The sequence below is a fragment of the Sminthopsis crassicaudata genome, chromosome 2 (assembly GCF_048593235.1).
Source record: "Sminthopsis crassicaudata isolate SCR6 chromosome 2, ASM4859323v1, whole genome shotgun sequence".
Classification (NCBI taxonomy): domain Eukaryota; kingdom Metazoa; phylum Chordata; class Mammalia; order Dasyuromorphia; family Dasyuridae; genus Sminthopsis; species Sminthopsis crassicaudata.
In genome coordinates, this window is record NC_133618.1 from 301,515,399 (window position 1) to 301,540,036 (window position 24,638).

The window sequence follows — 24,638 nt, forward strand, 5'->3', positions numbered from 1 at the left end:
GCAGAAGTATTTTATATCTACAACATAGTTCAATTAGCCTTAAACTATCAAGCAAGTTGTAGGAAAAGGAAAAGTTCTAAAAATGAACAGAGGAGGAAGTGTGAGGAAAAAAGGAAAGATCAAGATCTTTCCCTAGAGCAAGAGGATTTAAATGAGGAATTATGGTATGATTCTCTTGAAGAAGCTTCAACCCTGCCTAGAGAACAGATTATTGACAGGCCCACATCAACCCCACCTTCAGAGATGGAGGAAGAAAGAGGGGAAGAGGCAGAAACACAAACAGAATTGCCTGTGAAGAAGCCTAAGCCTATGACAAGATTAGAAAAAGCATTGGTTAAAGCTAAGAGAGAAGGACAGGATATAAGTGATTTTATACATGCATATCCTGTGATTGAAAATACTGACTCTGTAGGTAAAAAAAGGAGAAGATATGCACCTTTAGATTTGAATAAAATTAAGGATTTGAAAAAAGGTTGTACCCTTTATGGGGCTACATCAGCTTATGTCAAAATGTTACTAGATGGTTTGTCTTATGAAGTCCTAACCCCGAATGATTGGAAATCCATAGCAAGGACATGTCTGGAACCTGGAGAAAATTTATTATGGCTTGCGGAATTTCATGAATTATGTAAAATTCAAGTCAGATGCAATTTGGAAATAGGAGTTAACACACAATTCACTTTTGAGCACTTAGCTGGTGAAGGTCAGTATGGAGAGAATTCGGAACAGATTAATTATACCATGACAATATATGAACAAATTGCTAAGGCTGCAATAAAAGCTTGGGGTGTCCTTCCTGGACAGAAAGATCGTGGAGAGGCTTTCACTAAAATACAGCAAGGTCCCAATGAACCTTTTGCAGATTTTGTGGGACGTTTGCAAACTGCTGTCAAAAGAACTATTGGAGAAAATTCAGCTACAGAAATAATGACCAGACATCTGGCTAAGGAAAATGCCAATGAGATTTGCAAAAGAATTATATGGGGATTAGACAAAGATGCTCCTTTAGAGGAGATCATAAGACGCTGTGCTACAGTGGGAACAAATGCTTTTTACACCCGGACAATGATGAATGTGGAAAGACAGGGTCCCTCCTGGCAAGGGCCTTCTAGAGAAACTCGGCGATGTTTTCAATGTGGAAAAATTGGGCATCTAAGAGCTCAGTGTAGATATGGAGATACAGTGAGAAGACAGGGTGAGAGAAGACCTAAAACTCCATGTCCAAAATGTCACAAGGGCCTCCACTGGGCCTCCGAATGTAGATTGACACAGGGAAATGACAGGTGGGGCCCAGCTTCAGCCCCCCAAGTGGGGCATGATGGCAGCCGAGGTTACATCCAGAGAATTTTAAGACACGATCAATCAGCCAAAAGGCAATCAGATGGAAGAAAGGGATTGAAATTAGGAAAAATAGAGTTGTGTGCAGTAGAGACTACCGAGATACTCCCTGGAGAAGTGAAATCTGTTCCTGTTGAGCCTATGGATCCTTTGCCTCCAGGCACAGTAGGCTTGACCATTTCACCTTCTGAGAGTGCCTACAAAACAGTGTCCATCCATACACTGATGTGGGAGACTGGAGAACGTGTATCTAATATCCCAGTCACTAACACAGGCAGACAACGTGTGATTTATCAACCAGGAGAAGTAGTAGCATCAGGCTTATTGTTACAGACCCCTAATAAGCAACCTAGTGATAGTCGCCTAGATTTTGACTCCAATGAACAAAATCCAGGAATATATTGGACAGCAGCTGTGACAGCTGACCGACCTATGCTTACTATTTATATAAACGGAATACCATTTGAAGGATTGGTAGACACGGGTGCAGATCGTACAGTTATTAGAGGTGCCAATTGGCCCGGTCACTGGCCAAAGATTAAAGCAGACACCTATATGTCTGGGGTGGGAGGATCAATAGCAGCAGAAGTTAGTGCTAGGCCTTTGAGATGGGTATTTGAAGGAGAAACAGGAGCTTTTACTCCTTTTGTGGTTGAAAAAATCCCCATCAATCTGTGGGGAAGAGACATTTTACAGCAGATAGGATTACAAATAAGCACTTCGGCTTTTTAGGCAGGGCTGCTGTTGAAGGCCTACCTGCACTTTCACCAGTTCCTATTCAGTGGAAGACTGATTCACCAGTGTGGGTAGAACAGTGGCCCTTAAGAAGTGATAAAATTCAGGCCTTATTAGACATAGTGCAAGAACAACTTGACCAAGGACACTTGCGGCCTTCTCTAAGTCCTTGGAATTCCCCAGTATTTGTGGTGAAAAAGAAATCTGGAAAATGGAGGATGATAACTGATCTAAGAAGAGTAAATGAACAGATGGAAACTATGGGAACTCTTCAGCCTGGACTTCCATCTCCTACTCAGTTGCCAAGAGAATGGCCTCTATGGGTTATAGACATTAAGGATTGTTTCTATTCTATTCCTCTAGATAAGGAGGATATGAAAAGATTTGCTTTTTCAGTGCCTAGTGTTAATTTGGCTGAGCCTTATAAAAGATATGAATGGACAGTTTTGCCACAGGGAATGAAAAACAGCCCTACTATGTGCCAAATGTATGTTGCAGCTGCTCTTGCTCCAGTAAGAAAAGCCTTTCCAAAAGTAATATTGTTACATTATATGGATGATATTTTGGGATGTGCACCTGAGGAACAAATGTTAGAGGCATGTCTACAAAGGACCATGGAAACATTAAAGTACTACAAACTGCATATAGCTACAGAAAAAATTCAAAGACATGCTCCTTTTCAATATTTAGGATATGAAGTATATCCTAAGACACTCACAGTACAAAAGCTTTCTTTAAGAACAGAGAAGTTGAACACCTTAAATGACTTTCAAAAATTAATAGGAGATATCCAATGGATGCGTCCAGTGTTAGGCTTAACTACCAATCAACTACAACCTCTATATGACATTTTAAGGGGAGACAGTGCTTTAAATTCACCACGCCAGCTTACAAAAGAAGCACAAAAGGCTTTGAGAGAAGTTGAACTGGCTTTATCCAATGTGGTTGAAAGAGTCACTCAAAAACCCTTGGAAATATCAGTTTTTGCTACAAAAGAGGCACCCACAGCAGTCCTTCATCAAGGAGACAGAGTGATTGAGTGGGTGAACCTCCCAGCACAACCAGAACAAAGCCTTACACCTTACCCAGTGCTTGTGGCTAGGATTTTATTAAAGGCTATTAAGAGAGTAACACAATTATCTGGAATAAGTCCTGAAAAAATATACACATTCTATACTAACGCACAGATTAATGTATGCTGTGAGACCATCCCAGAATGGCAAATTTTATTGGCCACCGCTCCAAATTTTGCACATGGATCTCCATTAAAGATTACCCGGCTACTACATAATTGGCGATGGATTTTTGAAGAAAAGGTTTCTAAGGTTCCTCTTAAAGGACCAACAATCTTTACAGATGCCTCCAAAGAAAATATTTGTGCCATATACTCTCATGATTTAACCATAAAGAGAGTAATCAGGACTCCTTTTCAATCCACTCAACAGAATGAATTATTTGCTATCATGCTAGCTCTCACTTATTACCCAGGAGACGTAAATATAATTACTGATTCAGCCTATTCAGTAGGTGTAGTACAAAGAATTGCCACAGCCCAAATAAAATTTGCAGCCTCCAATATTTATCATCTCTTTAAGGAACTTCAAGAGCAAGTGAGAAAACATCCAGGCAAGATTTATATCTTGCATGTCCACTCACATAGTGGACTTCCAGGTCCCATTTTTGATGGAAATTCAAAGGCAGATAGCCTTCTAACCATGTTAGCCAGTAGTCCTTTATTTCAGGAAGCACAAGAATCTCATTCTAAATATCATCAGGCTGCTCGAGCTTTACATTTACAATTTGGAATCACAAGAGAGGAAGCTAGGAGCATAGTAAAAAGCTGTACAGCTTGTCTTCCTTTCCATGCTCCTACACTCCCTCCAGGGAAGAATCCTCGTGGTTTGAGACCCAATGAAATCTGGCAAATGGATGTGACCCATTATAAATCTTTTGGTCGTCTATCTTTTATTCATGTCGTGGTAGACACCTTTTCAGGATTCACATTTGCAATGCCAGCAGCAAAAGAGACAGCCCGAGTGGTCACTGAATTCCTTATACAAGCATTTGCAATTATGGGTGTGCCACAAGCAATAAAAACAGACAATGGACCTGCATATACGTCCAAACATTTTACACACTTTTGTGCACAGTATAAGATTTTACATACCACGGGCATACCCTTTAATCCTCAAGGGCAGGCAATAGTAGAGAGAAGAAACAGAGATATTAAGACACTCCTCCAAAAACAAAAGAAAGGGGGAGCCACAGGTAGCCCTAGGGAACTTCTAAATTTAGTTCTCTATACCATTAATTTTCTAATTTTTGACAAAGATGCACTGGCTCCAGCAGACAGGTTTTATAACCCACCAGAAGGGCAGTGTCCAGTGAGAGCATCTCCACTGTCCTTAGATAATCGCCAGGTGATGTGGAGAGATCCAGAAAGTGGTGAATGGAAGGGACCAGATAGGTTAACTGCCTGGGGGAGAGGGTTTGCTTGTATTTCTTCAGCAGGAGAAGGAATCAGATGGGTGCCAACAAGTCATATTCGCCTTGTCCATCAGAGAGAGACAGAAAAAGAGAAAGACCTCAAAATAAAGGAGAAGATCTAAGAAACATCTGACACTGAAAGAGCATGGATAATAAGAAGACTGTTAAAGAACTTTAAAACCAGCAGGAATCATTGGACTTCCTCACACAAGATGAGACTAATGGACAATGGACTTATGGACATTTATAAATTTTCAATTTATGATTATGTTATATACTTCTAGCATGTGTTACGTTACTATGTTACTATGTGCTTATGTAATTTATGTAATTATCTGTAATACTTCCCATATTGATGGATTTATGTTTCAAGGTCATTTATGTAATTATCTGTAATACTTCCCATATTGATGGATTTATGTTTCAAGGTCATGACTATCCTATGTTCTAAATCAAAAGAAAGGGGGAGATGTTAGGATTACTAAGTGAGAACTGAGGTTGTCTGGATAGTGACAAGGTGAGAATTCAGGTTTTCTGGACAATTACAAGGTGAGAACTCAGGTTGACTTGATAGAGGGGGCAAGCTCATTGGCTGGGGTGGTTCTTCCCAGAAGCCCTTGCATTATCCCACGCCCATTCTCTGGGAGGATAAAAGAGACAGCACTGGGCGCAGAGAGCAGATCGGCCAGGAGAAGGATAAGAGCTGGAGGAGATTCAGAGCCAGGATTCAAGAGAAAGACTCTGCATTGCATCAGGCTTGACGGGGCTCTCTGCAGGAAGGGAAGTTTCTTCTAAGGACAAGAGTTAACAGCAACTGCCTGGAGACAACGGTTCACTACAGGAAGAAGAATCTTTATGAAAGATTTGAGTAGACACAGCAGATCTCTTCCCAGAGAGTGATCCGGCAGCTTCTAGAGACGACAGCTCGTTACAATTATCTTTTCCTGTCAACTTAGCCAATCTGAGAGGTATGTAGTGGTACCTAAAAGTTGTCTTAATTTGCATTTCTCTAATCAATAGTGATTTAGAGATTTTTCTTTCATATGACTAGAAATTGTTTTCATTTGTTCATCAGAAAATTATCTATTCACATTCTTTGACCATTGATTAATTGGAGAATGGTTTGTATTCTTTGACTGATTCTTGTCTTATTGAATCATTCACTTCCATTTGTTCAATTCTTATTTTTAGTGTATTACTTTCACTAATTACCTTTTTTAGCTTCTTTTGTATTTGTTCACTTGAACTGTTTTGTTCATTGCATTTTTCTCCCATTTCACAAATTTTGTTTTTCAACTAATTGGTATCTTTTTCATACCTATTTTGTAAGGAGTGATATGCTTTTCCCATTCCTTCTTGCAAAGATCTCATTTCTTTTCCCCATTTTTTTCTAACTCTCTTTTAATATGCTTTATGAAATTTTCCAAGAAAACCTTGTGAAATGGAAACCAATTCTTTCTCCCTTTGGGGCTTCATCTAGAGTTGCTTTTCCTTTTGTAACTTCAACATTTGAGGTCTGTTCTCTCTCTCCATAAAAGCTGTTTATGGTGAGAATTATTTTTGTTTTGTGCTCATTTTTTAAGGTTTAGGGTCTACTCTTTTTTTTTTTTTCTTTTCTGAGGCAGAGGTTAAGTGACTTGCCCAGGGTCACACAGCTAGGAAGTGTTAAGTGTCTGAGACCAGATTTGAATTAGGGTCCTCCTGAATTCAGGGCTGGTGTTCTATCCACTGTGCCACCTAGCTGCCCCTGGATGTATTTTTCCCAGTTCACTGCTTCCCTTTTAATCTTGTCAATATTGATTTTGTTTGTATGAGAACTTTTTAACTTAATATAATTAAAATCACCCATTTTTTATTCCCTAATGATCTCTAGTTCATCTTTGGCCACAGATTCCTTTCTTCTCCACTGATCTGAGAGGTAGACTATCCTTTGTTTTCTTTAATTTGCTTATACTATCACTCTTTATAAGTGATATTATGAACCCATTTTGACCTTATCTTGGTATAGGAATTAAGGTATGGTTCAATGCTTAGTTTCTGCCATACTAGTTTCCAATTTTCCCAGCAATTTTTGTCAAATTGTGAGTTCTTACACAAGTATCTTCAAGTTTATCAAACACTAGGTTACTATAGTTATTGACTATTGTGCCTTGTGAAATTAACCTATTCCATTGATCATCTTCTCTATTTCTTAGCCAGTCCCAGATGGTGTTGATGACTGCTGCTTTATAATATACTCTTAGGTCTGATACAGCTGGGCCATCTTCATTTGATTTTTTCATTGATTCCCTTGAAATTCTTGACCTTTTGTTTTTGCAGATGAACTCTGTTATTATTTTTTTAGATCTATAATTTCTTGGGAGTTTGATTTATATGGCTCTGAACATATAGAATAATTTAGGTAGAATTGTCATTTTTATTATATTAGCTCTGCCTAATATGAGCACTTGATATTTTTCCATTTGATTAGATCTCACTTTATTTGTGTGGAAAGTGTTTTGCAATTGTGTACATATAGTTCCTGAGTTTGCCTTGGCAAATAGACTCCCAAATATTTTATATTATTGCAGGATATCTTTCATGTACCTGTAGAGTATCTTATATATACCTATGACTTTTTGCTTCACATTTCCTTGGAAGTTTTACACAGAAGATTCTTGAATATGACCTCCATCTATATACATTTCATAGAGTCTTAAATAATTTCAATGTCTAAATGGAAAACATCTTACCTGAGCTTTTAGTGATACTAAATTATTTGCTAACACAATCTTTTAACACCATTATTGTCCTAATCTGATAAATTCAACTTATGAAAAAAAAAAGATCATGCAAGATACATTATGAAAAATAATCCAAAGAAGAATGGAAAAGTATGTATGAACAGAAAAAATGGGCTGATTATATTATAAGAATGAAAGGAAGCAAGTGCAGAATCTGATAAATTTTATCCCATATTCTAAAAGAAGGGAGAGCTGGAGCCAAGATCATGAAGAAAAAGCTAGAAATAATATGAGCTTTCCCAAACTCTCTTCCAATATTTTAAATAACAACTCAACTCAAATTCTGGAATGGCAGACCCACAAAAGGAGAGGGTAAAAATTATCTAGGCTAAGACAATCTAGCTCAGCAGAAAGGTCAGTTACATACTGAGATGATAGTAGAACAGGTAATGTCTGGACTCCAGAAGCAAACCTTGAGGGTAACAGAAGCTGGAGCAGTGACTTCCAGATATCTCAGCTCAAAGATGATAAAGAGGTTTGACAACTTGCCAAAAGAGTAATATATGGAATACTTTGTTGGCCCTGAGGTAGGACTCTGTGTTACACTCTAGATATGTAGCCTGGTTGCAATCCTGGCAACAGTTTCAGGGGGGAAAGGAACATTAGCCTACCAAGCTTATCTTGCTTTCAGTTCCAGGGAGGGAAAATGAATTCATAGACCAGAGGCCAGGAAAGCGGAAAACACATCTCTCCTTAAATCATACTACCTAGAGAGAACTATAAGCTTCCAGAATTCCAGAATTAACTCTGAAAATATTTGGAGTAAAAATATGAAGCTTGAGACAGTGTCCCTTCTAAATCAGGAACAGAGCCCAACTTTAACATAGTTAAAAAATCAAGAAATAGGCTGGAAAGTGAGGAAACAGGGAAAAAAAAAAAACCCTAAACTATACTAAACTAAAATTAAAAGTAAAACTGACTATCGAAAGTTACTATGATGGCAGGGATGATCAAAACAAATTCAGAAGACAATGAATGAAGTCTTCTATGTCTAAAACTTTAAAGACATTTTTGAATTGGGCACAGACTCAAAAAGAATTCCTGGAAGAGATCAAAAAGAATTTTAAAAATTAAATGAGGTGAGAAAAAATGGTTAAAAAAAAGAGTGATGCAAAATTATGAAAAGAGTCAATAATTCTTTAAAGTAGGAACAAAACCAAAAGGGGTCAAATGGTTAAAAAAAAAAGCACAAAATCCACTGAAGAAAATAATTCCTTAATAAAAAATATTAAAACAATGAGAAGGCCTCCAGAATATTGGATTTTGCACTTAGGTAAATGTGTAATAGAAGTTGAGACCCTCCGTGGTGTAAAATGTTTCTACACTGAGAATTTCCCCAAACTAAGGAAATCACAACTCTAAGTAGGAGAACTAAAACAAACCAACCTATAAACAACAAAATAACTACAAAAATATTAATTACAGATAATTATTATAAGAAAAGTTTTCCATAAACCTTAAAATAGTTCAGATGTGAGCTACTATTTTTAAATTCAGTGTATTCAAAGGAAAAGTATTGCTGACAAGAAAACAAAAAGAAGTGTGTTGATTCATCATAGATACATAAGTGAGAAAGTACAGTTCATATCATGTACCAATCACCAACTCATCATGTTACCTACATAATAAAATAATTAATGCTAAAGTGGCTTCATCCTCTGTAAAATAGCAACTAAGCATTAAATTAGTCACTCTACTTGTTTTAATTTTGATTTCATTTTCAAAAAGAAAATTATATTTGCTTCCTACTTCATTTTTAGAAAAGTAAATTTAAATCTCAAACCCACTTCTGCACAGTCCTGATTTCTTTATTAAGGGAATGAATTAAATTGATCATTTTTATGCTAACCTGAATTCTCTACATTGCTGAATCCAAAGAGCTCTCATTATTTCCCCAGATGTTAATTTTACTTATATACTTTAGATGGGCATCAGTACTGCTTTTATGATACCATATTATAAAACAAAAAGAATGGAGCAATACACTTCCAGAATTGGCTGGCATTCTCTTAATGTATTGACCATGTCTGTGAGGACCCCAGCACCTTTTTCAATTTCTCTAGAAATATTACCTTTCTGATTACACTTAGAAGGCAAGGTGAAATGGCTATCTGAATGTGAGAGCAGGCTCTTTGAAGCTGTTAAGGCAGAACATTTGTTTGTAGGTGTCTCATTCCCCTTTATTTAACCTCAGGTCATGAACCTAGATAGTCTTAAGCTCTTCTGGGAATGTGATTCAAGTTGTTTTAGTGCCCAAGATGGAATATCAAAGAGTACATTCAAATCAAGATGCATGGGTCCATTATTGGGTCTGTGCAAAGCAGAGAAATCTAAAAAAGGACTTCATCTTAAAAACTGCCTCAGTGTGCCATGGCATTTCAAAAGGCTTTTGTGAAAGTCAAATAGACATAATTATCCAGTCACCTATTTTACAACATAGGGGAAATGACTTATAGATATCTGCTTTGCACTGCTGTTGTCTTAATTTGAAGAATCACTCCTCATCTTTTACACTCCAATGTTTTGGGGAAAATGATTCACTTTATCTGAATTTTATCTTTAGAATTATGTGTGAAGCTACCACAAAGTTGCTAAAGATAGCAATTTATTATTGATAGAATAGGATGGAATGAATGAGATATTATCAATCTAGATTTTTAAAAAATAATTTAAAAAACCCCTCTTTTGCACAAAAGTCCTGTCAGGTAAAGATATTATTATAATGCTCATTTTACAGATGGGGAAAACATGGCTCAGAAATATACATTATTCTAGATACTTGCTTATCATTTAATGGCTTGGTTTATCTTTCTGTCTCATAAAGTTTTGTTTTCATACTAGTCTAAGTCTACTAAGACAGACACAAACTTCTGATCAAGTTTGCAAGTCATTACTATGAATAGTATAGCTTCAAATATTAGGCACAGTTTTTCCACTGATTTTAAATCAATGTAAATTTTTACACATTAACAATGTCTTTGTCTTTTACTTTGCATTCCTTGTTTGTAGTAGCTTGTAGTAGTAACAGCCTGATGGCTTTTTCTTTTTGATCATTGAATTCACATTTAATCTTTCATCACTTATTGTTTCTCCCCACTTAGTTCTTTTTGTGGAAGAAACACAATTCAGTGGCTGGAGAGGCATTTGGAGTTGTTCAGTGGCATGTTAAACCTGGAGGTTTCTCCAGGTGGATAGTTGAGTATATGTCAGTTGGACAGGGTAAATGGCAAGGACTTCCTTTTAGGAAGGTGGTATGTAAATATAGAGGCACTTGTCATTCATATTGTAGAAAAGTGTTCCTTCTCCCATTCTTCATATTATGGGTTCAAGAAAGATGGGGAACATTTGATTATAATAATATTTTACCAGGATATTTAGACATTCAAGACATTAGGAAGATGGATAAAAAAATTAATTAATATTTGATTGTAAACAGTAGATATACAACAGAATGATAGAAGTTAGGAGAATGTATGCAGAGTTAAGTAAGAATTGAATTATGAGGTATTGAAATTGGGAGAATTGAATTGAATTGGATGAAAATTGGAAGAACTGAAAAAGGGAAATATAGGATATTGATAACAGTAGTAGTTGGACATATTTGTATATCCTTTTTTGCTATTATTGGTGGTATATGAAGATATATAGATTACACAGATTCATACAGATCTGTGTTATTTCTTGGTTCTTAAACATATTACACTCAATTATGACCATCCAACATATGTGAGAGACAGGCTATATGAAATCAAACTTAGTCTAGGATTGCCATTCATTCAAATTTTAATAGCTGAATGTCCTTTTAATGTTCATCTCAAGAATAGACTGCTAGTGGTAGTGATATTTCTGGACATTCCTAGGGTGGGTAATTATATCAACTATATTAAGGCACTATGGAGCTGGCTCACCCCGCTTTCAAGACTATGGATATTTAGTAAAGATTCTTGAGAGGCTTATTTACAAATTATTGAAGCTTTTGTGTTCTGATGGTGAGAATCGTAACATAGATTTTTGGCAATGTCTTTGCCAAGGTTACACGGATAGCCTGGACCATCCTATAGGATCAAATGAGTAATATTAATACAAATCAACTTAGAATTGTGCCTGAAAAATAGCAGTCTTTGTACATTTATTTCTTTTCTCGACTTTTAAGGAAGCCAATATTTTATTCAGGGACATTATTTGGAGAATGACATGTGATATGAGCCTTTCTGGGACAGTGATAATTACCATTATACACACACATACACACACACACACACACATATATATATATATATGAAATTACCATCATATATTTAGTAAACATTGTTATGGAGAAATTTGGAAAAGCTAAACTTAAATCCTCCAAGGGAAAGAAAAAAGAAAGGAAACTGAAGTAAAGAAGAGAGGAGAAATTAAAGAAAGGAGAAAATAAAAGAAAGGAGAGGAATGGAAACAGAAGTAGAGTAATTTTTTCCTAAAAGCATTACATGTTGTTGAATTTGAAAAGCAGTTTGAAGTCCAGACTAAGGAAATGAATTGTATTCAGTTCACAATGGAAAGCTATAGAGAATTTGTTTTGTTTTTTGTTTGTTTGTTTTAATAGTGTAAGCAATATGATCAGAATGATGAACCTACAAAGATTGTTCTAGAAGTGATATATATATAATGAATTGTATAATGTATAATGAATTGAAAAGGGGAGAAATAAGAAACTATGGAAGTAAAAGGTTGTTGTTTTTACTTATGATTACTGCATTTTATTTATCTCATATTATCTCATTTGAAATTCATAATATCACTGGGGAAAATATTATTATCTCAAAATAAAGTTATGAAAAATGAGTCAGAGAAGTCAAATAAGTTTCTTATGGTCACACAGTGAGTTGAAGAGAAAGGAATTCTCTGTGTCTTCTCTACAACAAGAATGCATTCTACTATACAATGCTAACAGAGAAAGATCAGAAGCACTAACATTTTTTTAAATTCCAAATCATTCTATTAAAATAAAAAAAAAAAAAAACGAGTTTCTAAGTTGACAGGGTAATCATGGGCAAAAATCTGATGAGAAGCTCAAGACAGGTGAAGGTTCCCAAAAATAAATTCAAATCTTCAGAAAATAGGTATATTCCAAATTACTGGTATAAATAACTAATGTGGTCATAAAACCTGTCTGTCACCTTTAAGGAACTATGAAAAAGGGATAAATAAAAGAATATTGAAGTTGGAATGTTTCTTAATGCATATATTTTTAGAACTCTTACTTTCTTTTTTTTCACAGTTTGTCAGATTGCAATTAAATGCTCAAGTAGTTAGTATTCTTTCTCTCAAGTTATATTGTATTAATTTATCTCTTAAAATGTATTATCTCCTTTATAAGACAATGAAAATTCCTTTGAGAGCAAGGACTATTTTTCATTGCCTAGCACTGTGAGTTTTTATCTAGCACTTTCTTCATGATTGCTTAGAAAATTGAACTATCTAATTTTTCCAAAAAAGCAAAAGAGGCAGAATCCCAGAAACTACCAGCCAGTAAGCTTGACATCAAATGGCAAAAGTCTAGACTCAATTATCAAACAAATGAGTTGTGGGCACTTATGGGAAAGGGGAGAGGGAAAACAATATGAGAGTTATGAGCCACATAAACTTTGTCACTTCTCTTGACAACATTCTATTCTTGATATATCATGGTATTTGAAGGGTAAGAGGAAATTGAACTATCCCTGATGATATTTTTCCTATCAACCAATGATGCTGTTAAAATCCAACCCTTAACTTTCTACAAGAGGAATTTGAACCCCAGAAAAGTTTAGTGGTTTACTCAGGTTGACAAAGCTTGAGGTAGGATTTAAATTCAAGATTTCCAAATCCAGGGTTCTAGCCATAATACCATGATGATTCTACTATTTTTTTATTAAAGTTTTGTTACTTTTGTTTAAATCAAGTGTCAACTCATCTTTCCTCATTTACAATAAAATATTCCTAGAAGAAATAAGCATTTCAAGTTAATCACTGTTCATTCCAATTTTAGTGTAAATTAGTTGGTCAAATTTCTTTCCTGTTTAACCATCAATTGAGATAACAGGAGTTTTTAGGAAGAGGACAAAGGAAGAATTTTGTACAATGAAGTATACATAAAGCTCAACCTTGAATTAGGAAAATAGAATTTGTAGGCAGTTTATATGTAGCATGAGGAAGTAAGTATTTTAGGACTGGGGGATAAGATTAAGAGAGAGAAGTGAGGTGCTAGGATATAAGATGGCTGAATAGCTCACAATTTCTCTGTTTCTGATATTTTCTCCTTAGATGAAGATACGTAGAACCAGAAATCATCCTTTAAACAAATGAAAAGAAAAAAAAAAAGCTAAAACAGGATTTCTAATAAGAGTAGCTATTGAATGAAGGGCATATTGGCCACTCTAATAAACATAGATTTAACCAAAAACATGCCTATGCCCATATACAAACACAGGCACAAATTGTTAATTCTCTTGGGCAAGAAAAAAGATGAGGGGAAAATTTTGTTATTTAAGTGGCAAGTTGTTCTCTCAACAACTGGAAACTGTTGTCATTAAGAAGGAATGCTTGCCAAGCTACCACCTCCTAAAACCCCCATAGTATTGCCTTTCCTGTTGGAAGTGTATTCAAATGAAAAAGGAAAACCTGTCATTCATCTGTATAGCAATGTGAAGTATGAGGTGACTTGAATATGTGCAGCAGACATTCATTCACCTTTCTTCCCAGTTAGAAAATGTATATGGCAGCCCAGAAATGTAGGAAGTATAAGAACCCAGAGATGATGCTTTAATAGTCAAAAGCTCTTTTGCTCAATAATAGAAACAGATTATATGCCCAGGGTGTCCTAATTTCTACTCTCAAAAGCATCAACTGCAGCTTTGGTCCCTAAAAAAAGAATGAACTGTGCAATAGAACCCATATTGCTTATCAGTTTAAAAAAAATTCTGCTTATTCTATCTCTTATTCCCTTATTTTGATATTCATGTAGTTTGTTGGAGCAAAAAGTCATAGATTTAGAGTCATAATGGACCTTAGAGGCCATTTCTTCCAATTCCCCTCCTACCTCACAGGTAAGGAAACTGAGACCCAGAAAGTTAATGAACTGCCAAAATCATGCAAGCAGAGACAGAAAAAAATTTAAAGTGGCATTCTATAATGCCAGATTAACTTTTTTTTTCTCTCAGTGTGCAGATTTGTGTCTCTCTCCCATTGACTCAATATAAGCACAATTTAAAACATATATATATATATATATATATATATATATATATATATATATATATATATATATATATATATATATATATATATATAAAACATATAAAACATATATATGAAATAAACTTTTTAAAAAGTCAGAGAAATGCCTTAACAGATAACATTTCTCATTGATGCACTTTGTTTTTTTCTCTTTATTTTATTTTTACCTCTCATAGTATTCATTTCCCTCCCAGTTATGTCAAGATGATTTTTAGCATTTATTTTTATAAGATTTTGAGTTCCAATTTCTTTTTTCCCTCCCACCAATCTCTGTATCGCCAGTTTAATAGTTTATACATATGCCATCATGTAAAGCACATTTCCATATTATTTACACTTGTAAAAGAAGAAAAAATCAAAAGAAAAAAACACAACAAAGAATAAAATAAGTGAAAATATATGCTTTGGTCTGCATTCTATATCCATCAGTTCCTTATCCTGTTATGGATAGCATTTGTGAATCCTTTGTAAACGTCTGGGATCATTGTGTTATTGAGAAAAGCTGAGTCAATCATAGTTGATCGTCATACAATGTTGATACTATGTACAATGTTTTCCTGGTTCTGCTCATTTTATTTTGCATCATATTGTACAAGTATGCCTTTTTCTGAAATCTTCCTGTTCGTCATTTCTTACTGCACAATAAAATACCATTAAATTAATATACTACAGGTAGTTCAGTCATTCTCCAACTGATAAGCATTTTCTCACTTCTAATATTTTGTCAGCATGAAAAGGGAGGTTATAAGTATTTATGTACATTTATGTCCTTTTTAGGATACAAACCAAATAGTAGTATTGCTGGATCAAAGGGGTTGCGGTTTGGGCATAATTCCAAATTACTCTCAAAACTTTACCAACAGTACATTAGTGTCCCAATTTACCCAAATCCTCTCTAAGATTTATCACTTTTCTTTTTTGTTATATTGGCCAATCTGATAGGTTTGAAGTGGAATCTCAGAGTTGTTTAAATTTGCAAAATTTAAAAGTGATTTAGAGCTCTTCTTCATAATCTTATAATTTGTTTTAATTTCTTCATCTGAAAACTGCCTCTTCATATCATTTGACCAATACCAATAGAGGAATGGAGTGTATTCTTATGAATTTGAATCAGTTCTCTCCACATTTGAGAAATGAACCTGTTAGCAGAGATACTTGCGACAAAGATTGTTTATCATCTTTCAACTTTCCTTCTATTTTCCCTTCTCAATTCTAGTGGTTTTGTTTGTTAAAAAAAAAAAAAAAAAAAAAAAAAAAAAAAGGCTTTTTCATTTAACATAAGCAAAATTATCAATTTTTTTATTTTGTAATGCTCTCTATCTTTTATTTGAACATGAATTTTTCTTCTTCCCTTAGGTCTGACAGGTAGATTATTCATTGTTCTTCTAATTTGCTGATAAGGTCAACCTTTTCATATCTAAATCATGCATATATCTGGAAGTTCTCTTGGCATACATTGTGATGAAGAAGTACTCTATGCCTAGTATGTATCTTATTTTTTTTCTAGTTTTTCTTAGCAGTTTTTTTCAATTCGTGAGTTCTTATCAAACATGTGGTTACTTTAGTCATTGGTTACTTATGTACCCAAGTCTACTCCACTGATCTACCACTCTATTTCTTAGCCAGTACCAGATAGTTTTGATGATTATTGCTTTATAATATAATGTGATATTTGATATTGCTAAACCACTTTCCTTTTTTATTTTTTCATTAATTCTCTTGACTTTCTTAACTTTTTCTTCTTTGTGATTAATTCTGTTGTTATTTTTCCTAGATCCATTAGACAGTTTTTTTGGAAGTTTGATTTGTATGGAACTGAATAAGTAAATTAGTCTATGCAGAATTGTCATGTTTATTATTTTGGCTCAGCTTACACATGAACAATCAATATTTCCCCCTCTGTTTAGACCTGATTTTATTTATGTGAAGAATATCTTGCAATTATGTTCACATATTTCCTGAAACTGGCTTGGCTGGAAGTCTTACTTATTTTATATTATTTACAATAATTTTAAATTGAATTTCTCTTGCTACTTCTTGTTGTTAGGCTTTATTGGTCACATAAAGGAATGCTGATGATTTATGTGGGTTATATTATATCCTGCAACTTTGCAAAATTTGTTAATTATTTCAAGTAATGTTTTAAAATTAGTTCTAGAAGGTTCTCTAAGTATATCATCATGTCATCTGCAAAGAATGATAGTTTTGTTTCCTAATGGCCTATTCTAAGTCTTTCAATTTTTTTTCTTCTCTCATTGTTAGTAAATATTTTAATACTATATTGAATAATAGTGATTGCTTCAACCCTAATTTTAATGTGAAGTCTTCTAGCTTATCTCCATTACAAATAATACTTTCTGATTGTTTTAGGTAGATATTGCTTATCATTTTAAGGAATGCTTCTTTAATTCCTATGCTCTCTAGGGTGATGCCCTTTAAACTGAGATGAAAACGTGTCATCAGAAGTATTGTTGGGGCAATTATAAACAATGGAACTATCTTTATGCCAAACAAATAATCCAGGATGCTTTATTCCATACAATCTAATCCAATATTACAGACTTTTATTAGATGTTAATTGTGTCCACATCATTATGAAATCTGCATATATGTGCATCCACATAAACTTTGACCTCTATGAATACATTATTAATAGAAATGGTTAAAAGAAGAGAAAAAATGATTATACTTAAATTTGCCACAGATAATGAGATAATAGTAAAACTAAATAGATATGTCCAGAATGGCATACCATCAAAGTATTGACAGAAAAAGTTCATAAAATTATAGGGAGAAATCGCAAATTTACATTATTTGGAGAAAGTAATGTGACTTTTTAACCCTATGCAAGCGTTACTAAAGGTAAAATTAAGAGAAAGACAGTAAGTACCTTAATAGAATTTTAGAAAACTTGATATCATAGAGTTTTTGTAAAGAGGAATTGGAAACTTTTAAAAATTATCATATTTTTTAAGAATATTTGACAGTTTTACTAAATTGATAACACAGTAGAGCATAAAAACCTCCTAACAAATGCAATAAAGCAGAAATAATTAATGAATAGCTTATTAAAATATGATAAAATTATAATCAGTAAAAAGAAGAGCATTGGATGAAAATGTTAAACTTTAAATGAAGTCTAAATGATTAAATACTAAACATCGTTAAGAGAAAAATTTAGAAATGATAATTTACTTAAAATATTAGCAACAATACAGCTTGTCAACACTTTAAATATAGCAAAAAACAAAAGCATTTATGAAAAGAATTCTATCTTTGAATACACAAAAGAAAGATATGAGATCAATGAAAAAACAAAAACAAAAACAAAAACAAAAAAATTGGAAGGGAACAAATTAAAAAAAATTCCTAAAGCAAAAATTAAAATAATAGAAATCAAAGAAAATATAAGCAAAACTGAAAAAGAAACTTGAACTGAACTGTAAACTGAAAATGAACTGAAAGTAAAAGTCAGAGCTATTTTTTAATAGCAATATGTTATTTGTAGAAGCAAGATTAGCAATAGTAGTAATAACTAAAAGGGTAGTCATAGTGATAATATGATTGACAAATCATTAGCTAAGTTAATAAAAAATAAAGGATAAACCAAACACCATCAGAAATATTCATAGAAAACCTACAACAAATGAAAAGGAATAAATGACATCATTACACATTATTTTGGTTAATATTCCAAGACTGAAAACTTGAAATAAAGTGGGTGAACTTTGGCATATATGCACACCCACACACAAGTAGATTAACTTAAAAAATGATAGAAATTACATGTCAATCTTGGTAAATTTAGCAAGCCATAATAAACTCCCAAAGGGGGTGAAGTTAAAAAAAATTAATTTACAACTGAAATATATTAAAAATTCAAAGAAAAAGTCTATTACAATTTTTAAATTAAAATAAGTTATTCTGTTAGTGAATCAAATATGATCCAAAGTAGAAAAGTAAAGTAATAAACAAATATCCTTGATGAATAAAACTCTTTAAACATAGAATAAAATACCTGAAAGCAATCTATAGAGCCTTAATATTATTTTTCCATTAAACTCATTGATTTTAGGTTATTTCAATATTAATAAGTTTATAAATATAGCAAAAAATCACATTGCTTTATTAACAGATTCATAAACTTTTTTTGAGAAAATATAAATTCATTTATGTTAATTACATTAAAATAAAATATATGTTGTCCCCTTTAATAAAATAAATAATACTTATCTAAAATCAAGTAATTGTCATATCTATAAGGGGAAATGATATTCAATTTCACAATAGTACCAGGAACAGAGGAAAGATTTACATTATCATCACTTATCTGATATGATACAAGACAAAAATGATAAATTAGCAGAGACAGACACTTTGTATTTTGTTTATGTTTCAGTGTTGTACCTTTGCATAATCCTATTATGATCATTAGCTTCTTAATGCTTATGAATATTATCATGAGCCATCAGGTTCATCTGATTTTTTCTTTTGCTGTTTTTGAGTATTTGGATTAAATGTAAAATGAGAAGTACAATTACAATCACTCTAAGTCTCTCCACTTAGAGAAATTCCTAACATCTAAATAAAGAACTATCTTTCTACCTTAATTCATTTTTAGTCATCACTAAATCTTAACTACTTTATGGTTGAAATGAAAGAAGTTACTAGAAATGTTTGGACAAAGAACCAGGCAAAAATACAATTGGTGCTATGGTTCCAAAACTTTTGCTATGAAAAGCCCATGGAGCTGATGACCTGCCTTGATTTCTCCTTTCTCTTTCACTGCTCATAACAACTTTCTTTTTTCCTCCTTTGCTGATTGCTCCTATGCAGCCAATTCTTTCCAACTCACTTATTGAAAACCCCCTACTGTTTTTCTGCTCCAAAATCCTTTAAATCTTTCTGCAGTTGTGAAGAGTATGCCTTATCTGAAGAGATTGGTCTTCATTTTAAACAAGTTTTTAAGGTTATGACTAAATTCATTCAATCAAAACAAACTCCTTGGTGCAACTAGTTAAAACGTGTTTGATTTTTTCAAGGTCTATATTCTGTTTTCATGCTTAATGTTAATTAAGTCAAGAAAAATTCTTTCTTAACAACAATATTATTTTTCAAGTAAGATGAGGTAATCAATGTATTCTCATTTTATCGAATGTTACAGTTTTAGCTAAACAGTGACTGAAATTATAACTTTAACAAAGGAGAAGCACCTTGAGTAAATTCACAAAAGCATGGACCTTTCTATATGCATTCCCACACACATACATTTGTATATAAAATGTGTGTGCATAAGTGTACGTATATATATATATATATATATATATATATATATATATATATATATATATAAACTTGATTTACTTTGTTTAGTGACATATCAGTCAAACTATAAAATATTAGTTTATGGATCAACAAATCATCTTTGGATGAAAATATCAAAAATATCAAGGGGAATAATTCACAAGAAATGGGGAAGAAAAAAAAAGCAGAAAAGTACCAAATTTCAAATGACAGAGATATATCCTGCTTCCATAGGGTCTAAAAGACATATCTTTTGAAGTTCCTAAAAAGATTTAGTTTTAATTTTTAAGATTTATGTCATTGTCTTTGTCAGATAGTTCAGCATCAGAAACTAATGTAATTTCATTGATGAAATTGACATTAAAGAACAAAAGTTACTATATGTTTTGCTACTATAGTAAAGGGCCTTGAGACTTTTCCATGTGACTTCCAATTGAGACTTTCAGTTTTTGTGTCTCTCGTTAAAATATGAGCTCTTTCAAAGCAAGGACTTGTCTTATTATTTATTTGTTTCCTATTTGTTACAGTATGTAGTGCAGTGTTTCACACATAATGAAAATTTAATAAATGCTTCATTCATTCATGCAAGCTGTAGTACCATCAAAATTAGTAGATATTACTTTAAAAAAAAGTGAGGAAGTTAATCAGTAAAAGAGTCATTATACGAGATCCAAAGCAGATAAACATAAAAATGTTATTTGATAAACCCAAGAACCCAAACTATTGGGTTAAGAATTAAGTATTTGGGGGGGAAAACTATTAGGAAATTTAATGTCTGGAAGAAATTAGATTTGAATGAAATGCTCACAATACTTTTATCATAAAAAACTCCAAATGGAAATGTGATTTAAAAATAAAAGACAATATAATAAAGGGGAGAAGGAAAACTTAAACCTTTGATTCTGTATTGAGGGAGAGTTCTTGAACAAATACAGCCTAGAGAGGATGATAAGATAAAATGCACAATTTTGATTGCTAACAATTAAAATATTTTGGTTTTATGAAGAAAAAAAGTCAATGCAGATAGAATTAGAAGGGGGAAGTAAAATGAGCAAAATTTTTATAGCAAACCTCTCATAAAGATATTATCTATAACATCATTTCTCAACAAGATATAAATGAGCTATTCTCAAAAGAAGTATCATTTATCAATAATTGAATGAAAATACTTCAAGTATATATACATATATGTGTATATATACATGTATTTGAACATATATTATAAATATATACATGTGTGTACTTATGTGTGCATATACATATATAAACAAACTTTCAATTCATCCACATACAAAAGAATTATGTCGTCACTTTTTCCAGTTCCTAACATACAAATATGAACTAGAAAAACAATGAAGTAAGTATTTTCAGGTATGGCTAACATAAAGATTCGTTCTCTTTAACTCTATTTATTACAAAACAGGGTTTTTGTCAGTTTGTTTTGGAGGGAGATTGAGAGTCACATGGGAGGTAAAAAAGGAGTAATTATAAAGTCAAAAAGAAAGAAAAGAGAATGAAAATTTAAAATACTTTGTGTATAATCATATATATGTATGTATACATATATATATATTTTATAGTTTTATATATATTGCTTTTTCTGCTTTTTTGTCCATAGAAATTCTCACTTTTAAAAATTGTCAAATATATAATGATAAAAGGTAAAATTCAGCTAGTAACATTCTTCATTTACTTATTAAACCAATCATAAAAAAATGAAATTAGAAATTACTTTTATCCTTATATAACATTCCCCACTTTCTTATTACTATGGCTCATTCTCCATATCTCTAGAGTGTGTTTCTTGCCTAGTGTTAAATGTCAAAAGTGATGGAGTTTTTACCTATCCACTTGGGTGACTATACTATCACATAATCATTCTCACTGTCAAGGAGTTTTGCAGCCTAATTTTTCTCTTTCTAAAAATTTTCCCATAACTCCTATCTAAACTGCACAGTAATAACAACTTTTGCCTTCTAGCCTATTCATACTTTTCAAATTCTTCCCCTCATTTATGGCTTACTCATTCATGTTCTTTACCCCTGAGTCAGTTTCCCCATTTCCTCCATCACTGATGATTGTTCTTCTCTGGGTGTTATCCATTTTTCCCCACCTCCTTGAGAGTGAAGAGCTCTTGGGAAATTGCTGGCTTCCCTATGTATAGCTCATGGGAACTGTCACAGCCCTATGCAGTGATGTGATACCTCTTCCATCTACTCTGCCAAAGGAAGTACATTGCTCATTTGCTATCATACTACATCATATCAAATGACAAGCATCACCATTCACTATTGCTCTTATGTCACTTTACACATTGGTGCACTCCATTTCCTCCCATCTATTTTCTTCTATATTTTCCCACTGATAGAATTTAAACTTTTTTCTTACATGTTCATAATTCTTAAGGTTAGCACATTTATATTATTTTATGCCTATTGTTAACTTCTGTAAGTATGCAGATATATTTCTGTTGCTGTTATTACTAATGCTATTAGTATTGCAATTAATACTACAAATATTAGTACTATTATTAATAATATTTGTGCATTCAATTGATCCATTATCTCATTGATTTGATTATTCCCTCTAACAATGTACATTAAAAACCATCACACATTCACATTTTGTATATCTCTTGCCCACAAACCCTAAAAATCTTCTGTCACAAATCATCCAACGTAATAATTTTTGGTACTTTTTTGTTCATACTGCATGAATACCAACAAAGAATAAAGACTATTCATTAGTTATATTTCCTTCAAAGGTAGCTAGATGGTACAGGGGACAGAGTGCTTGGGCCTGGAATCAGGGAGATCTCAATTCAGTTTTTGATATCTACTACGTGAACCTGAACCTGAACAAGTCATTTCACCTCAATTTCTTCAATTGTAAAACAGTGATAACATCAGCACTTATCAATTAAATATCACTATCCTTGCTCACATTTATAAAACACTTTAAGGTTTGACTGCTACTCAGTATATTTCATCTCTGCTGATCCTTACAACTGTAAGGTACTTGATGGTCTTATGTAATGGATAAAAAAAAAAAAAAGAGATGGTCAGATACCTTAACATTTTACTGATGCTCACACAGCTAGTAAATATCTAAAGTGAAATTTGGACCCATGAATGTGCCACATTATCTTCTTTTTTATTCATACAACACAATGCCAAGACCTTTTTAAGACATTTCTGCTCTTTACTAATAGCTACTCTTTTAATGACTTTCAATTTACTCTTTTTCAGATAGTAGATTATTCTGTTACTCTGGTCTATAAATATCAACTGTAATGTCTTCAGAAAATACTTTGAAGTTACAAAACACATTATATGTATTCCCTAATTAAATCTTTAAAATGCTTATTATTAGCATTTTATAAATGAGGAAGCTGATTTTCAGGGCCTTGCCCAATTATACACAACCCATAATTTAAAAGCCGCATCTTAACCCTTACAATCTAATTCTAGCACTCTTTTCTCTGCAGAAAACTGTTGTTGATATTTTAAGACTGTTTTAAATAACATATGAGCATTTTATTAGCATCCAGCTTTCATCTTTTCCTAGAACATCAGGAAAATCAATAAACAGAACTAATAGTGGCTATAGAAACATATTGCTGGGAGTAATCCATCTTCTAATGAAGGAACATTATCAAATATTGCATAAAAAATAAGTAGCTTTTTCATGATTCAGTTCTGTAAATGAAAATGACACAGCTCTTCATTAAATATAATAGTGGAACAGGCAACATTGCACCAGGTAGCAAAGAGTAATCAGGAAGTCATAATCCTAGGTTCTGATGGCAAAATGGATGGAGCCTTTGGCCTATAATCAGAAGGACTTGAGTTCAAATGTGATTTTATATACTGCCAAACTCTGTGACTCTGGGTAAGTCACTAAACCTGTTTTCCTCAGTTTTCTTCTCTGTAAAATGAGCTGAAGAAGGAAATGGCAAACTGCTTCAGTATTTCAGCCAAGAAAACCCCAAATGTGGTCACAGAAAATTGGACATGACGGAAATGACTCAATAAGAACAATAATGACATCTGAAGCTTTGCTCTGTCACTAGACAATTCTGGGAGCCTTGGCAAGTGTTTTTTTTTTGGAAACTTTTTGTCCTCAATAGTATTTTATTTTTCCAAATATATGTAAAGATAGTTTTCAACATTCAGTTTTGTAAGACTTTATGTTCCAAATTGGTTTTCCTTCCTCCCTTACCTCCCCCAACTCAAAGACAACAAAAAATACGATATAAGTTAAATATGTGCAATTCTTGTCCCTATTTGTTTTATTGTATAAGAAAAATCAGACCAAAAAGAGGAAAAAGCCATGAGTAAGAAAAACAAAGAAAAAATGTGAAACTACTATGCTTTGAAACCAATTCAGAATGTATAGTTCTCTCTCTCTCTCTGTATGTGTCTGAAATTGTCATTGCTCTGGATGTTCAAAAAATGGGTTTTTGAATTAATTTATTTCATTGCATTCCTTGAACTTAAGTTAAGCTTTGCAATCATGTTAATCATTTAAAAATTGTGGTATGTAATGCAGATGAAGAAAAGTATTCTATTTTCACATTGTGTTAAGGTATAGGTGAACTGATTTAGGGAGGGGGCATATAAAATTATGACATACGTTACTTTAAAAAGACAGTTTGAAAGGAAAAATAGAGATAGATTTAAATAGTTTGAATACTAACTTTACCCAAAAAATTATGAATCAAAAATCTGG

The 24,638-nt window shown here is 33.0% G+C and overlaps 1 long non-coding RNA gene across 1 annotated transcript in view; it reads left to right on the forward strand.

Annotated features, from left to right (window-relative positions):
- Positions 1 to 5,281: 5,281 nt before the first annotated feature.
- LOC141553471 (uncharacterized) overlaps positions 5,282 to 24,638 on the forward strand; it is a 47,049-nt gene continuing 27,692 nt past the window's right edge. Inside the window, exon 1 of the long non-coding RNA XR_012485464.1 lies at positions 5,282 to 5,528. This is a non-coding gene — a long non-coding RNA (uncharacterized LOC141553471). The remainder of the gene's footprint in view (positions 5,529 to 24,638) is intronic.